The sequence below is a fragment of the Triticum dicoccoides genome, chromosome 6A (assembly GCF_002162155.2).
Source record: "Triticum dicoccoides isolate Atlit2015 ecotype Zavitan chromosome 6A, WEW_v2.0, whole genome shotgun sequence".
Classification (NCBI taxonomy): Eukaryota; Viridiplantae; Streptophyta; class Magnoliopsida; order Poales; family Poaceae; genus Triticum; species Triticum dicoccoides.
The window spans coordinates 585,366,339-585,393,422 of NC_041390.1; the positions used below are offsets into that span (position 1 = coordinate 585,366,339).

Genomic DNA, 27,084 nt, shown 5'->3' on the forward strand with positions numbered 1-27,084 from the left:
GCTCACTTCATAAAACAGAGTTCGCTCATTTCAAAAATGAATTTCACTCATTTAAAAAATGATTTCACTCATTCAAACAATGATTTCTCTCAGTTCATAAAATTAGTTTCACACAATAAAAAAACTACTTCACTTATTCAGAAAAAAATCATATGTATGCAAAACAGATTTCAGTCATTTCAAAAAAATGGTTTCACTCAATTCAAAATCCTATTCCACTTATTTCAGAAAAATGTTTCATATGTACCCAAAACAGATTTCACTCATTTCAAAAAACTGGTTTCACTCAATTCTAAAAACCTACTTCCCTACTTTCGGAAAGCTGTTTTCACTGATTTCAAAATTTCAAATTTAAACATGTTTGAAATGTATTCAAGAAGGATCTTATTCTAAAGGTCTTGGCGCATGGGGTTCATATATATATATATATATATATATATATATATATATATATATATATATATATATATATATATATATATATATATAATTTCAAAAACAAAATTATGATTTAAAGAATATGGTTGATTTAAACTAGCATCAATTGAATAAAACTATGTTGTGTGGCACTGAGGCAGAGGAGGGGCAGTCAATATATTTTATTCCTACTATGCATGCACGTCTCTCGGACCTACTTGTACCTTTTAGTAGAGAATACGAGAGATGGGATGCTATTATACCTGATTATACATATGGATGGGCCCACTTATGCACAGATCATAAAGCATGTGAAGGGTGGATGCTATGCCGGTAGCTCCCGCCTCCGGTAAAAAGAGTTTGCGCTGTTTGCCCTGCCGAGGCCAGCCTCGTCTACCTGCCAGAGGTGCTCGACCACCTCGTAACCGGGGACGCCCACCACCATGCCGCACACGGGCTAGGGCACGGTCAATATCACACGCACGTTGGAGTGGCGGTCATGGCGCACTCATGGATATCGTGGAGACCCCCGGCAAGTATGCCTTCCTTCTAGACGTCCCCGGGCTTTCCAAGTACGACATCAAGCTACGAGGTGCATCACGCCATGGTCGCCCCCATTTCTTCTTGGACCGGGTTCGATTCAACATCACCAATGAACTAAAATTTGGGCGTGTACTCATTTTCCTTGACAGGTGACTCTAAAGGGCGACAACGTGCTAGTGACGAAGGGTGCCAACGGGAAGCGGAAGTGGGGGGAGGAGGAGGGTGACTGCGGCTACATCCGGTTGGAGCGCCGCGAGTCACCGTGGCCGTTCGTGCCCAAGTTCTGGCTGCCAGAGGATGCCCGCGTCCGCACACTGCGAGAGTGGCGTGCTCACCGTCACCGTCAAGAAGCAACCGCCGTCAGAAAAGAAGACCAAGTCTATCCAGGTCACCACGCCTGATCGATCCCTTCCGTCATGCGAGCTTTCGTTACCGCATCGGTGTTGGGGAACGTAGTAATTTCAAAAAAATTCCTACGCACACACAAGATCATGGTGATGCATAGCAATGGGAGGGAGAGTGTTGTCTACGTACCCTCGTAGACCGAAGCGGAAGCGTTGACGCAACATAGAGGAAGTAGTCGTACATCTTCCTGGTCCAACCGATCCAAGCACCGTTACTCCGGCACCTCCGAGTTCTTGGCACACGTTCAGCTCGATGACGCTCCCCGGGCTCTGATCCAACAAAGCCTCGGGGAGGAGTTCCGTCAGCACGACGGCGTGGTGACGATCTTGATGTTCTACCGTCGCAGGGCTTTGCCTAAGCGCTGCTACAATATGACCGAGGTGGAATATGGTGGAGGAGGGCACCGCACACGGCTAAGGAACGATCACGATGACCAACTTGTGTGTCTATGGGGTGCCCCTGCTCTCGTATATAAAGGAGTGGAGGAGGGGAGGGCCGGCCATCTCTATGGCGCGCCCTAGGGGAGTCCTACTCCCACCGGGAGTAGGATTCCCCCTTTCCTAGTCCAACTAGGAGTCCTTCCAAGTAGTAGGAGAGTAGGAGACAAGGAAGGGGAAGAGGGAAGAGAAGGAAGGAGGGGGCGCTGCCCCTCCCCCTAGTCCAATTCGGACTAGTCAATGGGGGGCACGCGGCCTGCCTCTCCCTCTCCCCTAAAGCCCAATAAGGCCCATATACTTCTTTCCCCGTATTCCCGTAACTCTCCGGTACTCCAAAAAATACCCGAATCACTCGGAACCTTTCCGATGTCCGAATATAGTCGTCCAATATATCGATCTTTACGTCTCGACCATTTCGAGACTCCTCGTCATGTCCCCGATCCCATCCGGGACTCCGAACTCCTTCAGTACATCAAAACTCATAAACTCATAATATAATTGTCATCGAAACCTTAAGCGTGCGGACCCTATGGTTCGAGAATAATGTAGACATGACCGAGACGCGTCTCCGGTCAATAACCAATAGCGGGACCTGGATGCCCATATTGGCTCCTACATATTCTACGAAGATCTTTATCGGTCAGACCGCATAACAACATACATTGTTCCCTTTGTCATCGGTATGTTACTTGCCCGAGATTCGATCGTCGGTATCTCAATACCTAGTTCAATCTCGTTACCGGCAAGTCTCTTTACTCGTTCCGTAATACATCATCCCGCAACTAACTCGTTAGTTGCAATGCTTGCAAGGCTTAAGTGATGTGCATTACCGAGAGGGCCCAGAGATACCTCTCCGACAATCGGAGTGACAAATCCTAATCTTGAAATACGCCAACCCAACATGTACCTTCGGAGACACCTGTAGAGCTCCTTTATAATCACCCAGTTACGTTGTGACGTTTGGTAGCACACAAAGTGTTCCTCCGGCAAACGGGAGTTGCATAATCTCATAGTCATAGGAACATGTATAAGTCATAAAGAAAGCAATAGCAACATACTAAACGATCGGGTGCTAAGCTAACGGAATGGGTCATGTCAATCACATCATTCTCCTAATGATGTGATCCCGTTAATCAAATAACAACTCTTTGTCCATGGTTAGGAAACATAACCATCTTTGATTAACGAGCTAGTCAAGTAGAGGCATACTAGTGACACTCTGTTTGTCTATGTATTCACACATGTATTATGTTTCCGGTTAATACAATTCTAGCATGAATAATAAACATTTATCATGATATAAGGAAATAAATAATAACTTTATTATTGCCTCTAGGGCATATTTCCTTCAGTCTCCCACTTGCACTAGAGTCAATAATCTAGTTCACATCACCATGTGATTCAACACTAATAGTTCACATCATCATGTGATTAACACCCATAGTTCACATCGTTATGTGACCAACACTCAAAGGGTTTACTAGAGTCAATATTCTAGTTCACATCGCTATGTGATTAACACCCAAAGAGTACTAAGGTGTGATCATGTTTTGCTTGTGAGAGAAGTTTAGTCAACGGGTCTGCCACATTCAGATTCGTATGTATTTTGCAAATTTCTATGTCAACAATACTCTGCTCGGAGCTACTCTAGCTAATTGCTCCCACTTTCAATATGTATCTAGATTGAGACTTAGAGTCATCTAGATTAGTGTCAAAACTTGCATCGATGTAACCTTTTACGACGAACCTTTTTGTCACGTCCATAATCGAGAAACATATCCTTATTCCATTAAGGATAATTTTGACCGCTGTCCAGTGATCTACTCCTAGATCACTATTGTACTCCCTTGCCAAAATCAGTGTAGGGTATACAATAGATCTGATACACAGCATGGCATACTTTATAGAACCTATGGATGCGGCATATGGAATGACTTTCATTCTCTTTCTATCTTCTGTCGTGGTCGGGTTTTGAGTCACCTTGTAACACAGGCAAGAACTCTTTCTTTGACTGTTCTATTTTGAACTACTTCCAAATCTTGTCAAGGTATGTACTCATTGAAAAACTTATCAAGCGTATTGATCTATCTCTATAGATCTTGATGCTCAATATGTAAGCAGCTTCACCGAGGTCTTTCTTTGAAAAAACTCCTTTCAAACTCTCCTTTATGCTTTGCAGAATAATTCTACATTATTTCTAATCAACAATATGTCATTCACATATACTTATCAGAAATGTTGTAGTGGTCCCACTCACTTTCTTGTAAATACAGGCTTCACCGCAAGTCTGTACAAAACTATATGCTTTGATCAACTCATCAAAGCGTATATTCCAACTCCGAGATGCTTGCACCAGTCCATAGATGGATCGCTGGAGCTTGCACATTTTGTTAACACTTTTACGATCGACAAAACCTTCTGGTTGCATCATATACAACTTTTCTTAAATAAATCCATTAAGGAATGCAGTTTTGTTTATCCATTTGCCAGATTTCATAAAATGCGGCAATTGCTAACATGATTCAGACAGACTTAAGCATCGCTACGGGTGAGAAGGTCTCATCGTAGTCAATCCCTTGAACTTGTCGAAACCCTTTTGCAACAAGTCGAGCTTTGTAGACAGTAACATTACCGTCAGCGTCGGTCTTCTTCTTGAAGATCCATTTATTCTCAATTGCTTGCTGATCATTGGGTAAGTCAACCAAAGTCCACACTTTGTTCTCATACATGGATCCCATCTCAGATTTCATGGCTTCAAGCTATTTTGTAGAATCTGGGCTCATCATCGCTTCCTCATAGTTCATAGGTTCGTCATGGTCAAGTAACATGACCTCCAGAACAGGATTACCGTACCACTTTGGTGCGGATCTCACTCTGGTTTACCTACGAGATTCGGTAGTAACTTGATCTGAAGTTACATGATCATCATCATGAGCTTCCTCACTAATTGGTGTAGTAGTCACAGGAACAGATTTCTGTGATGAACTACTTTCCAATAAGGGAGAAGGTACAATTACCTTATGAAGTTCTCTACTTTCCTCCCACCCACTTCTTTCGAGAGAAACTCTTTCTCTGGAAAGATTCCGAATTTAGCAACAAAAGTCTTGCCTTCGGATCTGTGATAAAAGGTGTACCCAACAGTCTCCTTTGGGTATCCTATGAAGACACATTTCTCCGATTTGGGTTTGAGCTTATCAGGATGAAACTTTTTCACATAAGCATCATTGCCCCAAACTTTAAGAAACGACAACTTTGGTTTCTTGCCAAACCATAGTTCAGATTGTGTCGTCTCAACGGACTTAGATGGTGCCCTTTTTTAACGTGAATGCAGTTGTCTTTAATACATAACCCCAAAACGATAGTGGTAAACCGGTAAGAAACATCATAGATTGCACTATATCCAATAAAGTACGGTTATGACGTTTGGATACACCATTATGCCATGGTGTTCCAGGTGGCGTGAGTAGTGAAACTATTTCACATTGTTTTAACTGAAGACCAAACTCGTAACTCAAATACTCTTCTCCACGATCAGATCGTAGAAACTTTATTTTCTTGTTACGATGATTTTCCACTTCACTCTGAAATTATATGAACTTTTCAAATGTTTCAGACTTCTATTTCATTAAGTAGATATACCCATATCTGCTCAAATCATCTGTGAAGGTCAGAAAATAATGATACCCGCTGCAAGCTTTAATATTCATCGGACGACATACATCAGTATGTATGATTTCCAACAAATCTATTGCTTGCTTCATTGTTCCGGAGAACAGCGCTTTAGTCATCTTGCCCAAGAGACATGGTTCGCAAGCATCAAGTGATTCATAATCAAGTAATTTTAAAATCCCATCAGCATGGAGTTTCTTCATGCGCTTTACACCAATATGACTTAAACGGCAGTGCCACAAATAAGTTGCACTATCATTATTAATTTTGCATCTTTTGGCTTCAATATTATGAATATGTGTATCACTACGATCGAGATCCAACGAACCATTTTCATTGGGTGTGTAACCATATAAGGTTTTATTCATGTAAATAGAACAACAATTTATTCTCTTACTTAAATGAATAACCGTATTGCAATAAACATGATCAACATATTTATGCTCAACGCAAACACCAAATAACACTTATTTAGGTTCAACATTAATCCCGAAAATATAGGGAGTGTGCGATGATGATCATATCAATCTTGGAACTACTTCCAACACGCATCGTCACCTCACCCTTAACTAGTCTCTGTTCATTCTGCAACTCCCAATTCAAGTTACTAATCTTAGCAACTGAATTAGTACCAATTACTGAGGGGTTGCTATGAACACTAGTAAAGTACACATCAATAATCTGTATATCAAATATACCTTTGTTCACTTTGCCATCCTTCTTATCCGCCAAATACTTGGGGCAGTTCCGCTTCCAGTGACCAGTTCCTTTGCAGTAGAAGCACTCAGTCTCAGGCTTAGGTCCAGACTTGGGCTTCTTCACTTGAGCAGCAACTCGCTTGCCGTTCTTCTTGAAGTTCCCCTTCTTCCCTTTGCCCATTTCTTGAAACTAGTGGTCTTGTTAACCATCAACACTTGATGTTTTTCTTGATTTCTACCTTCGTCGATTTCAGCATCACGAAGAGCTTGGGGATTGTTTCCGTTATCCCTTGCATATTATAGTTCATCACGAAGTTCTACTAACTTGGTGATGGTGACTAGAGAATTCTGTCAATCACTATCTTATCTGGAAGATTAACTCCCACTTGATTCAAGCGATTGTAGTACCCAGACAATCTGAGCACATGCTCACTGCTTGAGCGATTCTCCTCCATCTTTTAGCTATAGAACTTGTTAGAGACTTCATATCTCTCAACTCGGATATTTGCTTGAAATATTAACTTCAACTCCTGGAACATCTCATATGGTCCATGATGTTCAAAACGTCTTTGAAGTCCCGATTCTAAGCCATTAAGCATGGTGCACTAAACTATCAAGTAGTCATCATATTGAGCTAGCCAAACATTCATAACGTCTGCATCTGCTCCTGCAATAGGTATGTCACCTAGCGGTGCATCAAGGACATAATTCTTCTGTGCAGCAATGAGGATAAACCTCAGATCACGGATCCAATCCGCATCATTGCTACTAACATCTTTCAACACAATTTTCTCTAGGAACATATCAAAATAACATATGAAAGCAACAACGCGAGCTATTGATCTACAACATAGATATGCTAATACTACCAGGACTAAGTTCATGATAAATTTAAGTTCAATTAATCATATTACTAAAGAACGCCCACTTAGAAAGACATCCCTCTAATCCTCTAAGTGATCACGTGATCCAAATCAACTAAACCATAACCGATCATCACGTGAAATGGAGTAGCTTTCAATGGTGAACATCACTATGTTGATCATATCTACTATATGATTCACGCTCGACCTTTCGGTCTCCGTGTTCCGAGGCCATATCTGCATATGCTAGGCTCGTCAAGTTTAACCTGAGTATTCTGCGTGTGCAAAACTGGCTTGCACCCGTTGTAGATGGACTTAGAGCTTATCACACCCGATCATCACGTGGTGTCTGGGCACGACGAACTTTGGCAACGGTGCATACTCAGGGAGAACACTTTTATCTTGAAATTTTGTGAGAGATCATCTTATAATGCTACCGTCAATCAAAGCAAGATAAGATGCATAAAAGATAAACATCACATGCAATCAATATAAGTGATATGATATGGCCATCATCATCTTGTGCTTGTGATCTCCATCTCCGAAACACCTTCATGATTGCCATCGTCACCGGCGCGACACCTTGATCTCCATCGCAGCATCGTTGTCGTCTCGCCAATCTTATGCTTCTACGACTATCGCTACCGCTTAGTGATAAAGTAAAGGATTACAAGGCGATTGCATTGCATACAATAAAGCGACAACCATATGGCTCCTGCCAGTTGCCGATAACTCGGTTACAAAACATGATCATCTCATACAATAAAATTTAGCATCATGCCTTGACCATATCACATCACAACGCCCTGCAAAAACAAGTTAGACGTCCTCTACTTTGTTTGTTGCAAGTTTTACGTGGCTGCTACGGGCTTAAGCAAGAACCAATCTTACCTACGCATCAAAAACCACAACGATAGTTTGTCAAGTTGGTGTTGTTTTAACCTTCGCAAGGACCGGGCGTAGCCACACTCGGTTCAACTAAAGTTGGAGAAACTGACACCCGCCAGCCACCTGTGTGCAAAGCACGGCGGTAGAACCAGTCTCGCGTAAGCGTACGCGTAATGTCGGTCCGGGCCGCTTCATCCAACAATACCGCCGAACCAAAGTATGACATGCTGGTAAGCAGTATGACTTATATCGCCCACAACTCACTTGTGTTCTACTCGTGCATATAACATCAACATATAAAACCTAGGCTCTGATACCACTGTTGGGGAACGTAGTAATTTTAAAAAAAATCCTACGCACACGTAAGATCATGGTGATGCATAGCAATGAGAGGGAGAGTGTTGTCTACGTACCCTCGTAGACCGAAGCGGAAGCGTTGACGCAACATAGAGGAAGTAGTCGTACGTCTTCCCGGTCCAACCGATCCAAGCACCATTATTCTGGCACCTCCGAGTTCTTGGCACACATTCAGCTCGATGACGCTCCCCGGGCTCCGATCCAACAAAGCCTCGGGGAGGAGTTCCGTCAGCACGACGGCGTGGTGACGATCTTGATATTCTACCGTCGCAGGGCTTCGCCTAAGCGCTGCTACAATATGACCGAGGTGGAATATGGTGGCGGGGGGCACCGCACACGGCTAAGGAACGATCACGATGATCAACTTGTGTGTCTATGGGGTGCCCCCTGCCCCCGTATATAAAGGAGTGGAGGAAGGGAGGTCCGGCCCTCTCTATGACGCGCCCTAGGGGAGTCCTACTCCCACCGGGAGTAGGATTCCCCCTTTCCTAGTCCAACTAGGAGTCCTTCCAAGTAGTAGGAGAGTAGGAGACAACAAAGGGGAGAGGGAAGAGAAGGAAGGAGGGGGCGCCGCCCCTCCCCCTAGTCCAATTCGGACTAGTCAATGGGGGGGCGCGCGGCCTGCCTCTCCCTCTCCCCTAAAGCCCAATAAGGCCCATATACTTCTTCCCCCGTATTCTCGTAACTCTCCGGTACTCCGAAAAATACCCGAATCATTCGGAACCTTTCCGATGTCCGAATATAGTCTTCCAATATATCGATCTTTACGTCTCGACCATTTCGAGACTCCTCGTCATGTCCCCGATCCCATCCGGGACTCCGAACTCCTTCGGTACATCAAAACTCATAAACTCATAATATAACTGTCATCGAAACCTTAAGCGTGCGGACCCTACGGTTCGAGAATAATGTAGACATGACCGAGACACGTCTTCGGTCAATAACCAATAGCGGGACCTGGATGCCCATATTGGCTCCTACATATTCTACGAAGATCTTTATCGGTTAGACCGCATAACAACATACGTTGTTCCCTTTGTCATCGGTATGTTACTTGCCCGAGATTCGATCGTCGGTATCTCAATACCTAGTTCAATCTCATTACCGGCAAGTCTCTTTACTCGTTCCGTAATACATCATCCCGCAACTAACTCATTAGTTGCAATGCTTGCAAGGCTTAAGTGATGTGCATTACCGAGAGGGCCCAGAGATACCTCTCCGACAATCGGAGTGACAAATCCTAATCTCGAAATACGCCAACCCAACATGTACCTTCGGAGATACCTGTAGAGCTCCTTTATAATCACCCAGTTACGTTGTGACGTTTGGTAGCACACAAAGTGTTCCTCCGGCAAACGGGAGTTGCATAATCTCATAGTCATAGGAACATGTATAAGTCATAAAGAAAGCAATAGCAACATACTAAACGATCGGGTGCTAAGCTAACGGAATGGGTCATGTCAATCACATCATTCTCCTAATGATGTGATCCCGTTAATCAAATAACAACTCTTTGTCCATGGTTAGGAAACATAACCATCTTTGATTAACGAGCTAGTCAAGTAGAGGCATACTAGTGACACTCTGTTTGTCTATGTATTCACACATGTATTATGTTTCCGGTTAATACAATTCTAGCATGAATAATAAACATTTATCATGATATAAGGAAATAAATAATAACTTTATTATTGCCTCTAGGGCATATTTCCTTCAATCGGCGCTTGTCATCAGTGATCAATGTAGCACCACAGTAGTGTGTCGAGTTTGGTAGATTTGGGTGTTCTTTTGTGGTCGCATGCTCTTTTCGTGATCTGGCCTGAGATTAGGTTTGCTAGTTGTGGCCGTCTTCTGGGAATCTTGATGCCCGCTTGATCGAAAGCAACCTCATGTCTGGATTCAGTATTACGATTTATACGTGTTTCACGTAATTTCAGCAGGAAATAGAATGTGAACTTTGTTTCGTTCAGGTCATGTATGTGACTCAGTACTACCTCTGTTCTCTGTAAGTTCCACCGGTTAGCAAGGAAAGGATCTCAAGTGTGATGACCTAAAGAAATCCAAAACAAAGGCAATCTTCAATGTAATGAAAGAAACTCAAAACGATTACGAGGGAGCTAAAGACATCAAGGATGCCCATGTGCTCCTTATGTCAAGGGTAATGCACAAAACCAGCAAGACTAAATGCATCGAAGAATTGATGCTTCACACCAGACCCAAGTTAATAGCAACATGGTTGTTGCTTCACATCAGATCTGAGCTAATGTGACAGTACTGCTATTCAAGGGTGAAAGAATAGTGTTCTTTTATTTAACACGAGAAGAAAGATGGAACATGGTCATTAGTCATTCTTCAAACCTAAGCCGAGCAAGGAGCAGAGTTGAGCGCTTTACACCTAGTTGGAATTGCTTTTGCAATGTTGTCGATATCCTAGGACTTGGAAGCATTGGGATTTAAGTGTGCATCAACTTGAGTTTGTACATAACGGGGTTTTTTTGTGGTGGTCAGCCAGACATGGTCACTTGGTCAAGTATGTGGGTGTGTGCTAGTAACTAGACTAGCATACTCTCAGCTTTTTGTTTTGCAGCATGTGACACGACACACATAGTAAGTTGGGTCCGTCTTGGAGTATTGCGATAGGTGGTCTCCAGCTCTCACTATCCCCTAGTTGCTATTGGCAAACATGTCCTCCTTATTGTTGGTGTGGGTGCGATAACATTTGAAGTCATTTCCTCTCAAAAATGGCATGATATCCAAAGCTCCTAGCTCTATCCACAGGTGAAGTGTTGTTTGCAAGTATAGTGTGACTATGGTTAGGTTACGATTCTGCAATGAAATAGCATCGGAGAGAATGTCGTATATTACATTTGTTCATCTAAGGAACCTCGATATGATTATCGAGAGCTCTGAAAATGTTTCAAAAACTGTCCATGAGTCTGCAAAATGTTGTTGAATCCAAAAATGTTCTCAAATTAAGAAATCGCAAATTCAAAAAATGTTTGTGATTTTTTATGAATTCAAAAAATGTTTGTGATTTTGAGAAATTTTGTGAGTTTGAAACTTGTTCAATTTTGTAACAAATATTCACGAATTCAAAAAATGTTTGCGAGTTAAAAATGTTTACAAATTAAAAAAAGATTTTCTTAATTTCAAAAATTGATCATGACCTAGAAAATGTTTACATATTTAAAAAATTACGAATTTAAAAATGCTCTATTTTTATGAAATTCTAAATTGTTTCCGATTTTAAAAAACCATGATTTTAATTTTATTTTTTGATTTTCAAAAAATCACAATATTTTAGAAAGTTTGTGAATTTGAAAAAGATAAAAGGAAAAGAAAAAAAAAGTAAACAACGAACAGACTAACGTGACGGCCCATTAGCACGGCGTGGGTGCCCATTTCGTCTGTATCCCTCGACCCGCGAGGAATAAGATTTGTGGTCCAACATGAGCTCCCTTTGAAGCCAATTCCTATTTGGCGCCTATAGCGCCACTTATTGGGTTTGCTCTTACACTGCGCACTCCATCCTGAGCGGTAGAGTAGTGTGGCGAGTCTGGTAGATTTGGGTGTTCTCTTGTGGCCGCGTGCTCTATTCGTGATTTGGCCTGAGATTAGGTGTGCTAGTTGAGTACTTGTGGACTTGTGGTCGTGTTTTGTGAATCTTGTGATGAATTGAACTACATAGCGCAAATTGTTAGTTGTCGTATCTCTGGATGTATCTTCCCCACTTGATAGAAAGCAGCCGCATGCCTAGATTTTGCTTAATCAAAAGTAGCCACGTGCCTAGATTCAGTATCACGAACCATATCTTTTCATGTAATGTTTTGTTCAGCAATCAACACGGTTCAGACTTTAGAAGGCATGATGTGGCAACTCCTCTCTGTGACTATGAGTTCAATGATGTACCACATTAACTCTGTTCTCTATTCTCTCAAGTGTCATGATGTAAGGAAATCCAAAATAAAGGAAATCTTCAGTGTAATAATTGAAAGAAACTCAAAACGATTATGAGGAAGCTCAAGACTTCATGAATGCCCATGTGCTCCTTATGTCAGGAGTAGAATGCGCAGAACAAAGATTAAATGCATAGACGCATTGATGTGTGGTGCATTTCTTTGAGGGACATGAGTAAACTCTGCATGTAATCCTTTGTAATCACTATACTTATTTAATATAAAGTCAGAAGGAGCCTCTCCTACTGTCATTCTTTGCTCAATAAAAGGCAGCATGGTTGTTGCTTCACAACAGATCCGAGCAAATGTGATAGTACTTCTATTCAAGGGTGAGATAATAGTGGGCTTCTATTTAACGTGAGAAGAAAGATGGAACGTGGCTATTAGTCATTCTTTAAACCTGAGCCGAGCAAGGAGTAGAGTCCAGAGCTTCATAGCCACCTGGAGTTGCTTTTGCAAAATTGTTCACATCCTAGGACTTGGAGTTGCTTTTGCAATGTTGTTCACATCATAGGACATGGAAGCACCAGGATCTCTTGGTCAAGTATGTGGGTGCGTGTCCTAGTGACCAGACTCTCGGCGTAGTTTAGTGCAACCTGACACTGTAGACAGTAGGTTGGGTCCCTCATTGGATAATGGGGAGAGGTGGTCCCTTGCTGTCACGATCCCATAGTTGCTGTTGGTAGACATCTCTTCCTTGTTGTCGGCGCGGGTGTGGTGACATTTGACAGCCATATGACATTGATGTGCAAAGCTCCTACCTCTACCTATAGGTGGTGAAGTCTACGAGAGAACGTGAAGTGTTGCTTGTAAGTATAGCGTGAGTGTGCTTAGGTTACAACCCTGCATCAATGAAATAACCCTGTAGAAAATGTTGCAGAAGGCTCCAAAATAGATTAGATAGAATTCGAAAATACAAACACTACAAAATTTAATCACTTGTATATTACATTTGATCATCTAAGGAAGCTCGATATGATTACCGAAAGCTCTCAAACCTAAATTGTATTTAGAAAAATATTCATGAATCTGAAAAATGTTTCAGAAACATGGTCGCGAGTCCAAATTTTTTTTCTTGTATCCAAAAATTGTTTGCATTTTGAAAAGTGCTATCAAATTAAAACATCATGAATTCAAAAATGATCATGAACTTTGAACAATGTTCATGAATTTCAAAAAATACTGGTTAATTAAAAATGTACGTTCCATCTATCTCTTTATTATGAAAGACCAGATTGGCCCGTTCCACCATACGAGTTCGAAAAATGTTCGTGAGTTCAAAACTTGTTCAATTTTTTAAAAAATATTCATGAGTTAAAAAATATCTGCAAATTCATTTTTATGAAGTTTAAAAACAATTCATAAGTTCATTGAATGTTCGCATATTTAAAAAAATACAAGTTCAAAAATTCCTCTGTTTTCATTTCAATGTGAAATTTAAAATTGTTCTTGATTTTTCAAAAATCAAGAATTTAAAATTGTTCGTGATCTTAAAAAAATCACAATTTCTTTAAAAAGTTTACAGATTTTAAAAAATATAAAAATGGAAAACAGACAGAAAAAACGCTGAAACAGACTAATGATACAACCCATTAGCGTGGAGTGGATGTACGTTTTATTCATATCCCCCAACCCACAGGGAATAAGATCTGGCAATTCCTAAACGGCACCTTCAATGTCCGTTTATTCGTTTCGTGCAAACAGGCGCACAGTACACATCTATGCTGGGTCGGCCCATTTTACATTTTATTTTCGGTAAACCCTTTAAAAAAGAGCGCCAGGGGAGATTCGAACTATGAACCCTTGCTTTTCAAAAAAGAGCGCCAACAATGGCAGCGGCGGCGGCGCCAACAGGAAGCGGAAGCGGGAGGAGGAGGGGGACTGCCGCTACATCCGGCTGGAGCGCCGCGCGTCGCCGAGGTTGTTCATACGCAAGTTCCGGCTACCGCAGGACGCGGATGCGCGCGCCATGGCCACGTGCTGCAAGAACGGCGTGCTCACCGTCACCGTGAAGTAGCAGCCGCCGCCCGAGAAGAAGACCAAGTCCGTCCAGGTGGCCATCGCCTGATCGAGCCCTTCAGTCAAGTGAACTTTCTGTACCTCATCAACGTCGTGATCGTTCCAACAGTAGAGTAGTGTGGCGCATCTGGTAGATTTGGGTGTTCTTTTGTGGTCTCATGCTCTGTTCGTGATCTAGCCGGATATTAGGTGTGCTGGTTATGTTCGTCTTATGTTAATCTTGATGTTAATGGAACTATGGAGCACGGATTATTAGTTGTCGTATCAACCTCTACATGCATCTACCGCACTTGATAGTATCAGGATTCATACGTGCTTCACGTTATCTTAGCGGAAAAAAGAATGAGAATTTTGTTTCCTTCCGAAATCAACATGGTTCAGATGACATGATCTTTCAACTTCGACATCCTGGATGCCCATGTGTGCTACTTATATCAAGAGTAAAATGCAGAAAACCAACAAGATTAAATGCATAGAAGCATTGATGCTTCACACCAGAGCCAATATAATAACAACATGGTTGTTGCTTGATAGTACTGCTTATTCAAGGGTGAGAGAATAGGGTGCTTCTATTTAACGAAAGAAGAAAGATGGAACATGGTCATAAAGCCATTCTCCAAATTTGGGCCGAGCAAGGAGTAGAGTCTAGCGCTTCACACCCAGTTGGAATTGCTTTTGCAATGTTGCCGACATCCTAGGACTCGGATGCATCAGGATTTTATAGTGCATCAACTTAAGTTTCTATATAACGTGGCATCCTTGTGATGCTTAGCTAGACATGGGCTCTTGGTCAAGTATGTGGGTGTGTTCTGGCGAATAGACTAGCATACTCTCAGCTTATTTCAGTGCAACACGACAATGCACACAGGAGGTTGGGTCCCTCCCAAGGTAATGGGGAGAGGTGGCCTCCTGCTCTCACGATCCCCTCGTGGTTGTTGGCAGACATCTCCTCCTCCTTGTCGTCGGTGCGGGTGCGGTGACATTTGAGATTTGACAGCCATTTCTTCTCCAGAATGACATGATGTCCAAAGCTCTTAGCTCTATCCATAGCCATAGGTGATCAAGGTGACGAGAGAATGTGAAGTGTCGGTTGCATGTATAGTATGAGTGTGGTTAGGTTAATCCTGCATCAATGAAATAGCACCGGAGACAATGTTGTAGAAGGTTCTAGAATAGGGATTAGATATAATCACAAACACTGTAAAATTTACATCATGTGTATATTACATTTGATCATCTAATGAAGCTCGATATGATTACCGAGAGCTCTCAAACTAAAATTGAATTGAGAAAAATATTCACAATTTTGAAAAAGAATATTCATGTTTTGATAAATGTTTCAAAATGTGTTCGCGAGTTTGCAAAATGTTCTTGAACTAAAAAAATGTTTGCAATTTTGAGAAATGTTCTCGAATTATAAAATCATGAATTCAAAAAATGTTCATGAATTCAAAAAACATTTGGGAATGAAGAAATGTCTATTAGTTCGAATTTTTTGCGAGTTTGAAACTTGTTCAATTTTTAAAAAAATATTTGTAAATTCAAAAAGCATATACGAATTTCAATAAATGTTTGCGATTTCAAAAAGGTTCGCATATTTGAAAATGTAGGAATTTGGAAATTGCTCTATTTTCAAAAAAGTTTATGAAATTCAAAATTGTTTGTGATTTTTAAAAAATCATGAATTTGAATATTATTCATGATTGTCAATTTTTTAATGTTTTTAGAAAGTTCATGAATTTGAAAAAAGAAAAAAAGGAAACACAAAGAAAACAGAAAAACACCGAAATAGACCAACATGCCAGCCCGTTAGTGTGACATGGGTGCACGTTTTGTTCGTACCCCCCGACTCACAGGGAATAAGATCTGGTCCAACAGGAGCTCCCTTTGAAACCAATACCTATTTGGTGCATGTAGCGCCCTTTATAGGCTTTTCTCTTAAACGGCGCACGCCCTTCCAAGCAGGACAGTAGCATGACGAGTCTGCTCTGTTCGTGATTTGGCCGGAGATTAGGTGAGCTAGTTGAGTAGTTCTGAGCTTGTGGTCATGTTTTATGAATCTTGCTGTGAATGGAACTACATAGCAGAAATTGTTAGTTGTTATATCTCTGCATGTATCTTCCCCGCTTGATCGAAAGCCGGATGTCTGGATTCAGTACCAGATTCATACATTTTTCATGTAATCTCAGCAGAAAATAGAAAGAGAACATTGTTTTGTTTAGCAATCAACACGGTTTAGACTTCAGAAGGCATGATGTATGACCGTGAGTTCCACGATCTATCAAATTAACTTTGTTCTCTATTCTCTCAAGTGTAAGAAATCCAAAACCGAGGGAATCTTCAATGTAATAATTGAAAGAAACTGAAAACGATTAAGAGGAAGCTAAAGGTCATGGATGCCCATGTGTGCTACTTATATCAGCAATAAAAATGAACAAAACCAGTATGATTAAATGCATAGAAGTATTGATGTTGTTGGAAATATGCCCTAGAGGCAATAATAAAAGTGTTATTATTATATTTCTTTGTTCATGATAATAGTCTTTTATTCATGCTATAACTGTATTATCCGGAAATCGTAATACACGTGTGAATACATAGACCACAATATGTCCCTAGTGAGCCTCTAGTTGACTAGCTCGTTGTGATCAACAGATAGTCATGGTTTCCTGGCTATGGACATTGGATGTCGTTGATAACGGGATCACATCATTAGGAGAATGATGTGATGGACAAGACCCAATCCTAAGCCTAGCACAAAGATCGTGTAGTTCGTATGCTAAAGCTTTTCTAATGTCAAGTATCTTTTCCTTAGACCATGAGATTGTGCAACTCCCGGATACCGTAGGAATGCTTTGGGTGTACCAAATGTCACAACGTAACTGGGTGGCTATAAAGGTGCATTATAGGTATCTCCGAAAGTGTCTATTGGGTTGGCACGAATCGAGACTGGGATTTGTCACTCCGTGTAAACGGAGAGGTATCTCTGGGCCCACTCGGTAGGACATCATCATAATGTGCACAATGTGACCAAGGGGTTGATCACGGGATGATGTGTTACGGAACGAGTAAAGAGACTTGCCGGTAACGAGATTGAGCAAGGTATCGGCATACCGACGATCGAATCTCGGGCAAGTATAATACCGCTAGACAAAGGGAATTTATACGGGATCGATTGAGTCCTTGACATCGTGGTTCATCCGATGAGATCATCGTGGAACATGTGGGAGCCAACATGGGTATCCAGATCCCGCTGTTGGTTATTGACCGGAGAACGTCCCGGTCATGTCTGCATGGTTCCCGAACCCGTAGGGTCTACACACTTAAGGTTCGATGACGCTAGGGTTATAAAGGAAGTTTGTATGTGGTTACCGAATGTTGTTCGGTGTCCCGGATGAGATCCCGGACGTCACGAGGAGTTCCGGAATGGTCCGGAGGTAAAGATTTATATATGGGAAGTCCTGTTTTGGTCACCGGAAGAGTTTCGGGGTTTATCGGTAATGTACCGGGACCACCGGGAGGGTCCCGGGGGTCCACCAAGTGGGGCCACCAACCCCGGAGGCTTGCATGGGCCAAGAGTGGTGAGGGACCAGCCCCTGAGTGGGCTGGTGCGCCTCCCACAAGGCCCAAGGGGCAGCTAGGAGGAAAAAAGGAGGAAACCCTAGGCTTAGATGGGCCTAAGGCCCACCCTAGGGGGCGCCTCCCTCTCTCCCCTCTTGGCCGCCCCTTGTTTCCCATCTAGGGCTGCCGCCCCCCCTAGGGGTGGGAACCCTAGAGGGGGCGCACCCTCCTCCCTCTCCCCTATATATAGTGAGGCCTAGGGCTGCCCATAACACGCGACTCGATCTCTCGTTGGTGCAGCCCTGCATCTCTTCTTCCTCCTCTTCTGTGGTGCTTGGCGAAGCCCTGCAGGATAGCCACGCTCCTCCACCACCACCACGCCATTGTGCTGCTGCTGGATGGAGTCTTCCTCAACCTCTCCCTCTCTCCTTGCTGGATCAAGGCATGGGAGACGTCACCGGGCTGTACGTGTGTTGAATGCGGAGGTGTCGTCCGTTCGGCACTTGGTCATCGGTGATTTGGATCACGACGAGTACGACTCCATCAACCCCGTTCTCTTGAACGCTTCCGCTTAGCGATCTACAAGGGTATGTAGATGCACTCTCCTTCCCCTCGTTGCTGGTTTCTCCATAGATAGATCTTGGTGACACGTAGGAAATTTTTGAATTTTTGCTACGTTCCCCAACAGTGGTATCAGAGCTAGGTCTATTGCGTAGATTCTTTGCACGAGTAGAACACAAAGTAGTTGTGGGCGTTGATTTTGTTCAATATGCTTACCGTTACTAGTTCAATCTTGTTTCGACGGTATTGTGGGATGAAGCGGCCCGGACCGACCTTACACGTACTCTTATGTGAGACAGGTTCCACCGAATGACATGCACTTGGTGCATAAGGTGGCTAGCGGGTGCCAGTCTCTCCCACTTTAGTCGGAACAGATTCGATGAAAAGGGTCCTTATGAAGGGTAAATAGCAATTGGCATATCACGTTGTGGTTTTGCGTAGGTAAGAAACGTTCTTGCTAGAAACCCATAGTAGCCACGTAAAACATGCAAACAATAATTAGAGGACGTCTAACTTGTTTTTGCAGGGTATGCTTTGTGATGTGATATGGCCAAGAAGAATGTGATGAATGATATGTGATGTATGAGATTGGTCATGTTCTTGTAATAGGATTCACGACTTGCATGTCGATGAGTATGACAACCGGCAGGAGCCATAGGAGTTGTCTTAAATTTATTGTATGACCTGCGTGTCATTGAACAACGCCATGTAATTACTTTACTTTATTGCTAACCGGTAGCCATAGTAGTAGAAGTAATAGTTAGCGAGACAACTTCATGAAGACACGATGATGGAGATCATGATGATGGAGATCATGGTGTCATGCCGGTGACGATGATGATCATGGAGCCCCGAAGATGGAGATCAAAAGGAGCAAAATGATATTGGCCATATCATGTCACTATTTGATTGCATGTGATGTTTATCATGTTTATGCATCTTGTTTACTTAGAACGACGGTAGTAAATAAGATGATCCCTTACAAAAATTTCAAGAAGTGTTCTCCCCTAACTGTGCACCGTTGCTACAGTTCGTCGTTTCGAAGCACCACGTAATGATCGGGTATGATAGAACCTTACGTTCACATACAACGGATGTAAGACAGATTTACACATGCAATGCACTTAGGGTTAACTTGACGAGCCTAGCATGTACAGACATGGCCTCGGAACACGGAGACTGAAAGGTCGAGCATGAGTCGTATAGTAGATACGATCAACATGAAGATGTTCACCGATGATGACTAGTCCGTCTCATGTGACGATCGGACACGGCCTAGTTGACTCGGATCATGTAATCACTTAGATGACCAGAGGGATGTCTATCTGAGTGGGAGTTCATAAGATGAACTTAATTATCCCGAACATAGTCAAAAGACCTTTTGCAAATTATGTCGTAAGCTTGCGCTTTAGTTCCACTGTTTAGATATGTTCCTAGAGAAAATATAGTTGAAAGTTGATAGTAGCGATTATGCGGACAGTAGAAAGCTTATGTCCTTAATGCACCGCTCAGTGTGCTGAACCCCAAACGTCGTCTGTGGATGTTGCGAACATCGGACATACACGTTTTGATAACTACGTGATAGTTCAGTTAAATGGCTTAAGTAGAGGCACCAAAGATGTTTTTCGAAACATCGCGGAACATATGAGATGTTTCGAGGGCTGAAATTAGGATTTCAGGCTCGTGCCCACGTCAAGAGGTATAAGACCTCCAACGATTTTCTTAGCCTGCAAACTCAGGGAGAAAAGCTCAATCGTTGAGCTTGTGCTCAGATTGTCTGAGTGCAACAATCACTTGAATCGAGTGGGAGTTGATCTTCCAGATGAGATAGTGATGTTTCCCCAAAGTCATTGCCACCAAGCTGCTAGAGCTTCATGATGAACTATAACATATCAAGGATAGAGATGATGATCCTTGAGGTATTCGCGTTGTTTGACATCGCGAAAGTAGAAATCAAGAAGGAGCATCAATTGTTGATGGTTGGTGAAACCACTAGTTTCAAGAAGGGCAAGGGCAAGAAGGGATACTTCATGAAACGGCAAATCAGCTGCTGCTCTAGTGAAGAAACCCAAGGTTGAACCCAAACCCGAGACTAAGTGCTTCTGTAATAAGGGAACAGCCACTGGAGCAGCATTACCCTAGATACTTGGTAGATGAGAAGGCTGGCAAGGTCGATAGAAGTATATTGGGTATACATTATGTTAATGTGTACTTTACTAGTACTCCTAGTAGCACCAGGGTATTAAGATACCGGTGCAGTTGCTAAGTGTTAGTAACTCGAAATAAAAGAGCTACGGAATAAACGGAGACTAGCTAAAGGTGAGCTGACGATATATGTTGGAAGTGTTTCCAAGTTTGATGTGATCAAACATCGCACGCTCCCTCTACCATCAAGATTAGTATTAAACCTGAATAATTGACATTTGGTGTTGGCGTTGAGCATAGACATGATTGGATTATGTCTGTTGCAATACGGTTATTCATTTAAGGAGAATAATAGTTACTCTATTTATGTGAATAATACCTTCAGTGGTCTTGCACCTAATGGAATGGTTTATTGAATCTCGATCGTAGTGATACACATTTTCATGCCAAAAGATATAAGATAGTACCACTTACTTGTGGCACTGCCATGTAAGTCATATTGGTATAAAATGCATGAAGAAGCTCCATGTTGAAGGATCTTTGGACTCACTCATTTTTGAAAAGTTTGAGACATGCGAACCATGTCTATTGGTGTATACGCATGAAGAAACTCCATGTTGATGGATCGTTTGGACTCACTTGATTTTGAATCACCTGAGATATGCAAATCATACCACATGGGCAAGATGACTGAAGAGCCTCGTTTTCAGTAAGATGGAACAAGATAGCAACTTGTTGGAAGTAACACATTTTGATGTGTGTAGTCCAATGAGTGCTGAGGCATGCAGTGAATATCGTTATGTTCTTACTTCACAGATGATTCGAGTAGATGTTGAGAATATTTACTTGATGAAACACAAGTCTGAATTATTGAATGGTTCAAGTAATTTTAGAGTGAAATAGAAGATCATTGTGACAAGAGGATAAAATGTCTATGATATGATCATAGAGATGAATATCTGAGTTACGAGTTTTGGCACGCAATTAAGACATTGTGGAAATTTGTTTTACAATTAATACCGCCTGGAACACCATAGTGTGATGGTGTGTCCGAACATCATAGTTGCACCCTATTGGATATGGTGGGTACCATGATGTCTCTTATCGAATTACCACTATCGTTCATGGGTTAGGCATTAGAGACACCCGCACTCACTTTAATAGGGTACCACGTAATTCCGTTGAGATGACACCGGTTTAGAGAAACCTATGCTGTCATTTCTTAAAGGTTTGGGGCTGCGACGCTTATGTGAAAAAGTTTCAGGTTGATAAGCTCGAACCCAAAGCGGATAAAATGCATCTTCATAAGACACCCAAAACAGTTGGGTATACCTCCTAATTTAGATCAAGCAATATGGATTGTTTCTTGAATCGAGTCCTTTCTCGAGGAAAGGTTTCTCTCGAAAAGTTGAGTGGGAGGATGGTGGAGACTTGATGAGGTTATTGAACCATCACTTCAACTAGTGTGTAGCAGGGCACAGGAAGTTGTTCCTGTGGCACCTACACCAATTGAAGTGGAAGCTTATGATAGTGATCATGAAGTTTCGGATCAAGTCACTACCGTACCTCGTAGGGTGACAAGGATACATACTACTTCAGAGTGGTACAGTAATCCTGTCTTGAAGGTCATGTTGCTAGACAACAATGAACCTACGAGCTATGGAGAAGCGATGGTGGGCCCAAATTCCGACAAATGGTTAGAAGCCATGAAAACCGAGATAGGATCCATGTATCAGAACAAAGTATGGACTTTGGTGGACTTGCCCAATGATCGGCAAGCCATTGAGATAAATGGATCTTTAAGAAGAAGACGGACGTGGACGGTAATATCACCGTCTATGAAGCTCGACTTGTGGCGAAGAGTTTTTCACAAGTTCAAGGAGTTGACTATGATGAGATTTTCTCATCCATAGCGATGCTTAAGTCCGTCGGAATCATGTTAACATTAGCTGCATTTATGAAATCTGGCAGGTGGATGTCAAAACGAGTTTCCTTACCAGTTTTCGTAAGGAAAGGTTGTATGCGATACAATCAGAAAGGTTTTGTCGATCCTAAGGATGCTAAAAGGTATGCTAGCTCCAGCGATCCTTCTATGGACTGGAGTAAGCATCTCGGAGTTGGAATATGCACTTTGATAAGATGATCAAAGATTTTAGGTTTATGCAAAGTTTATGAGAAACTTGTATTTCCAAAGAAGTGAGTGGGAGCACTATAGAATTTCTGATGAGTATATGTTGTTGACATATTGTTGATTAGAAATGATGTAGAATTTTCTGTAAAGCATATAGGGTTGTTTGAAAAGTGTTTTTCAATGGAAAACCTGGATTAGGCTACTTGAACAATAAGCATCAAGATCTATAAGATAGATCAAAATGTTTAATAATACTTTCAAATGAGCATATACCTTGACATGATCTTGAAGGTGTTCAAGATGGATCAGTCAAAGAAGGAGTTCTTGCCTGAGTTGTAAGGTACGAAGTTAAGACTTAAAAGCTCGACCACTGCAGAAAAGAGAGAAAGGACGAAGGTCGTCCCCTATGCTTTAGACATAGGCTCTACAGTATGCTATGCTAAGTACCGCACCTGATGTGTGCCTTGCCACATGTCTGGCAAAAGGGTACAAAGGTGATCAAGGAGTGGATCACTAGATAGCGGTCAAAAGTTATCCTTAGAGGAATAAGGATATGTTTCTCGATTATGGAGGTGATAAAGAGTTCGACGTAAAGGGTTACGTCGATGCAAGCTTTAACACCTATCCGAATGACTCTGAGTAGCAAACCGGATACGTATAGTGGAGCAACCATTTGGAATATCTCCAAGTGGAGAGTGGTAGCAGCATTTACAATATGACCTAGAAATTTGCGAAGTACATACGGATCTGATTGTTGCAGACCCGTTGACTAAAACCTCTCTTACAAGCAAAACATGATCAAACCCCAGAACTCATTGAGTCTTATCACATGATGATGTGAACTAGTTTAGTGACACTAGTAAACTCTTTGGATGTTGGTCACATGGCGATGTGACCTGTCAGTGTTAATCACATGGCGATGTGAACTAGATTATTGACTCTAGTGCAAGTGGGAGACTGTTGGAAATATGCCCTGGAGGCAATAATAAAAGTGTTATTATTATATTTCTTTGTTCATGATAATAGTCTTTTATTCATGCTATAACTGTATTATCCGGAAATCGTAATACACGTGTGGATACATAGACCACAATATGTCCCTAGTGAGCCTCTAGTTGACTAGCTCGTTGTGATCAACAGATAGTCATGGTTTCCTGGCTATGGACATTGGATGTCGTTGATAACGGGATCACATCATTAGGAGAATGATGTGATGGACAAGACCCAATCCTAAGCCTAGCACAAAGATCGTGTAGTTCGTATGCTAAAGCTTTTCTAATGTCAAGTATCTTTTCCTTAGACCATGAGATTGTGCAACTCCCGGATACCGTAGGAATGCTTTGGGTGTACCAAATTTCACAACGTAACTGGGTGGCTATAAAGGTGCATTACAGGTATCTCCGAAAGTGTCTGTTGGGTTGGCACGAATCGAGACTGGGATTTGTCACTCCGTGTAAACGGAGAGGTATCTCTGGGCCCACTCGGTAGGACATCATCATAATGTGCACAATGTGACCAAGGGGTTGATCACGGGATGATGTGTTACGGACGAGTAAAGAGACTTGCCGGTAACGAGATTGAACAAGGTATCGGCATACCGACGATCGAATCTCGGGCAAGTATAATACCGCTAGACAAAGGGAATTTATACGGGATTGATTGAGTCCTTGACATCGTGGTTCATCCGATGAGATCATCGTGGAACATGTGGGAGCCAACATGGGTATCCAGATCCCGCTGTTGGTTATTGACTGGAGAACGTCTCGGTCATGTCTGCATGGTTCCCGAACCCGTAGGGTCTACACACTTAAGGTTCGATGACGCTAGGGTTATAAAGGAAGTTTGTATGTGGTTACCGAATGTTGTTCGGTGTCCCGGATGAGATACCGGACGTCACGAGGAGTTCCGGAATGGTCCGGAGGTAAAGATTTATATATGGGAAGTCCTGTTTTGGTCACCGGAAGAGTTTTGGGGTTTATCGGTAATGTACCGGGACCACCGGGAGGGTCCCGGGGGTCCACCAAGTGGGGCCACCAACCCCGGAGGCTTGCATGGGCCAAGAGTGGTGAGGGACCAGCCCCTGAGTGGGCTGGTGCGCCTCCCACAAGGCCCAAGGGGCAGCTAGGAGGAAAAAAGGAGGAAACCCTAGGCTTAGATGGGCCTAAGGCCCACCCTAGGGGGCGCCTCCCTCTCTCCCCTCTTGGCCACCCCTTGTTTCCCATCTAGGGCTGCCGCCCCCCCTAGGGGTGAGAACCCTAGAGGGGGCGCACCCTCCTCCCTCTCCCCTATATATAGTGAGGCCTAGGGCTGCCCATAACACGCGACTCGATCTCTCGTTGGTGCAGCCCTGCATCTCTTCTTCCTCCTCTTCTGTGGTGCTTGGCGAAGCCCTGCAGGATAGCCACGCTCCTCCACCACCACCACGCCATTGTGCTGCTGCTGGATGGAGTCTTCCTCAACCTCTCCCTCTCTCCTTGCTGGATCAAGGCATGGGAGACGTCACCGGGCTGTACGTGTGTTGAATGCGGAGGTGCCGTCCGTTCGGCACTTGGTCATCGGTGATTTGGATCACGACAAGTACGACTCCATCAACCCCGTTCTCTTGAACGCTTCCGCTTAGCGATCTACAAGGGTATGTAGATGCACTCTCCTTCCCCTCGTTGTTGGTTTCTCCATAGATAGATCTTGGTGACACGTAGGAAATTTTTGAATTTCTGCTACGTTCCCCAACAGATGCTTCACACCCGACCGTAGTTAATAGCAAGATGGTTGTTGCTTCATGGTAGATCTAACTAATGTGATAGTACTCCTATTCAAGGGTGAGAGAATAATGCGCTGCCATTTAACGCGACCAGAAAGATGGAACATGATCATTAGTCATTCTTCAAACCTGTGCCGAGCAATGAGTAGAGTCCAGCGCTTCATAACCAGCTGGAGTTGCTTTTACAATGTTGTTCACATCCTAGGACCTGGAAGCATCAGGATCTCTTGGTCAAGTATGTGAATGATTGCTAGTGACCAGATTAGCATACTCTTGGCGTATTTTAGTTGAACGAGACACTGCACACACTAGGTTGGGCCCCTCCTTGGGGAATGGGGAGAATTGGCCTCCTGCTCTCATGATCCCCTAGTTGTTGTTGGCAGACATCTCCTCTTCGTTGTCAGTACGGGTGCGGTGACATTTGACCACCATAATTTTCTCAAGAACTACGTGATGTCCAAAGCTCCAAGCTCTATCCAAATGTGGCGAAGACGACGAGAGAATGTGAAGTGTTGCTCACAAGTATTGTGTGAGTGTGGTTAGGTTACGATCTTGCATCAGTCAAATAGCACCGGGGAGAATGTTGCACAAGGCTCTAGAATAGAGAATAGATAGAATTTGGAAATACAAACACAAATTTATATCACTCATATATTGCATTTGACCATGGAAGCAAGATCAATATGATTACTGAAAGCTCTCAAACAAAAATTGAATTTAGAAAATATTCAATTTTTAAAAAAAAATGCTCACAATTTTGAAAAATGTTTCAAAACATGGCCACAAATCTGCAAAATGTTCTTTAAAAAAAAGCTTGCAATTTCGAAAAATGTTCTTAAATGAAAAAAATGAATTCAAAACATGATAACGAATTTCAGAAAAAGTTCATGAATTTCAGAAAATGTTGGCAAATTCAAAAATCTCCTTTAGTTCGAAAAATGCTCATGAGTTTGAAACTTGTTCAATTTTTTTTAAATATTCATGAATTCATTTTTTAAGAATTAAAAAATGTTGATGAGTCCAATATTTTTTCGCATATGTAAAAAAGTACAAATTTGAAAGTTCCTCTACCTTTAATTAAGTTTATGAAATTCAAATTTGTTTGTGATTTAAAGAAACCTGAATAAAAAATTCTTCATGTTTTTTTAGAAACACATTTTTTAAAGCTTGCGAATGTGCGAAAATGAAAAGAAAAAAATGAAAAAACAAAAGAAAAGAGATGGGAAAATGCGCCAAATAGGTGCTCCCCGGGTGAACGTTCTATCCGTAACCTCCGCCCAGAGGGAATAAGATCTCTAGTCCAATAGGAGCTCCCTTTGAAACCAATTTCGAATTGGCGTCTGTAGAGCCACTTATAGGCTTTGCTCTTACACGACGCACATCCTCCCAAGCCCTACCTAACAAATAGGGCGCCCACGTGGGTACTATTTAACAAAGGGTTCCACCACAGTTTTGTGAAGCTTCTAGAAGTTTCCAGCCAGTTTTGTGAAACTTCTAGAACATTTCGACCATTTTTCTTGGTTTCTGTTTTCTAATTTTTCCTTTTTATTTTTTGTATTTATTTTATTCATTTTGCATGACTTTATTTCAAATGTATGATTTTTTTCATATTCATGAACTTTTTCGAATCTGCAAATAAATTTGAAGTGCACAAAATTATTTTAATTCCATGA

At 42.3% G+C, this 27,084-nt stretch overlaps 1 pseudogene; it reads left to right on the forward strand.

Annotated features, from left to right (window-relative positions):
* Positions 1-927: 927 nt before the first annotated feature.
* On the forward strand, positions 928-14,250 carry LOC119316031 (annotated as a pseudogene).
* The last annotated feature ends 12,834 nt before the right edge of the window (positions 14,251-27,084 follow it).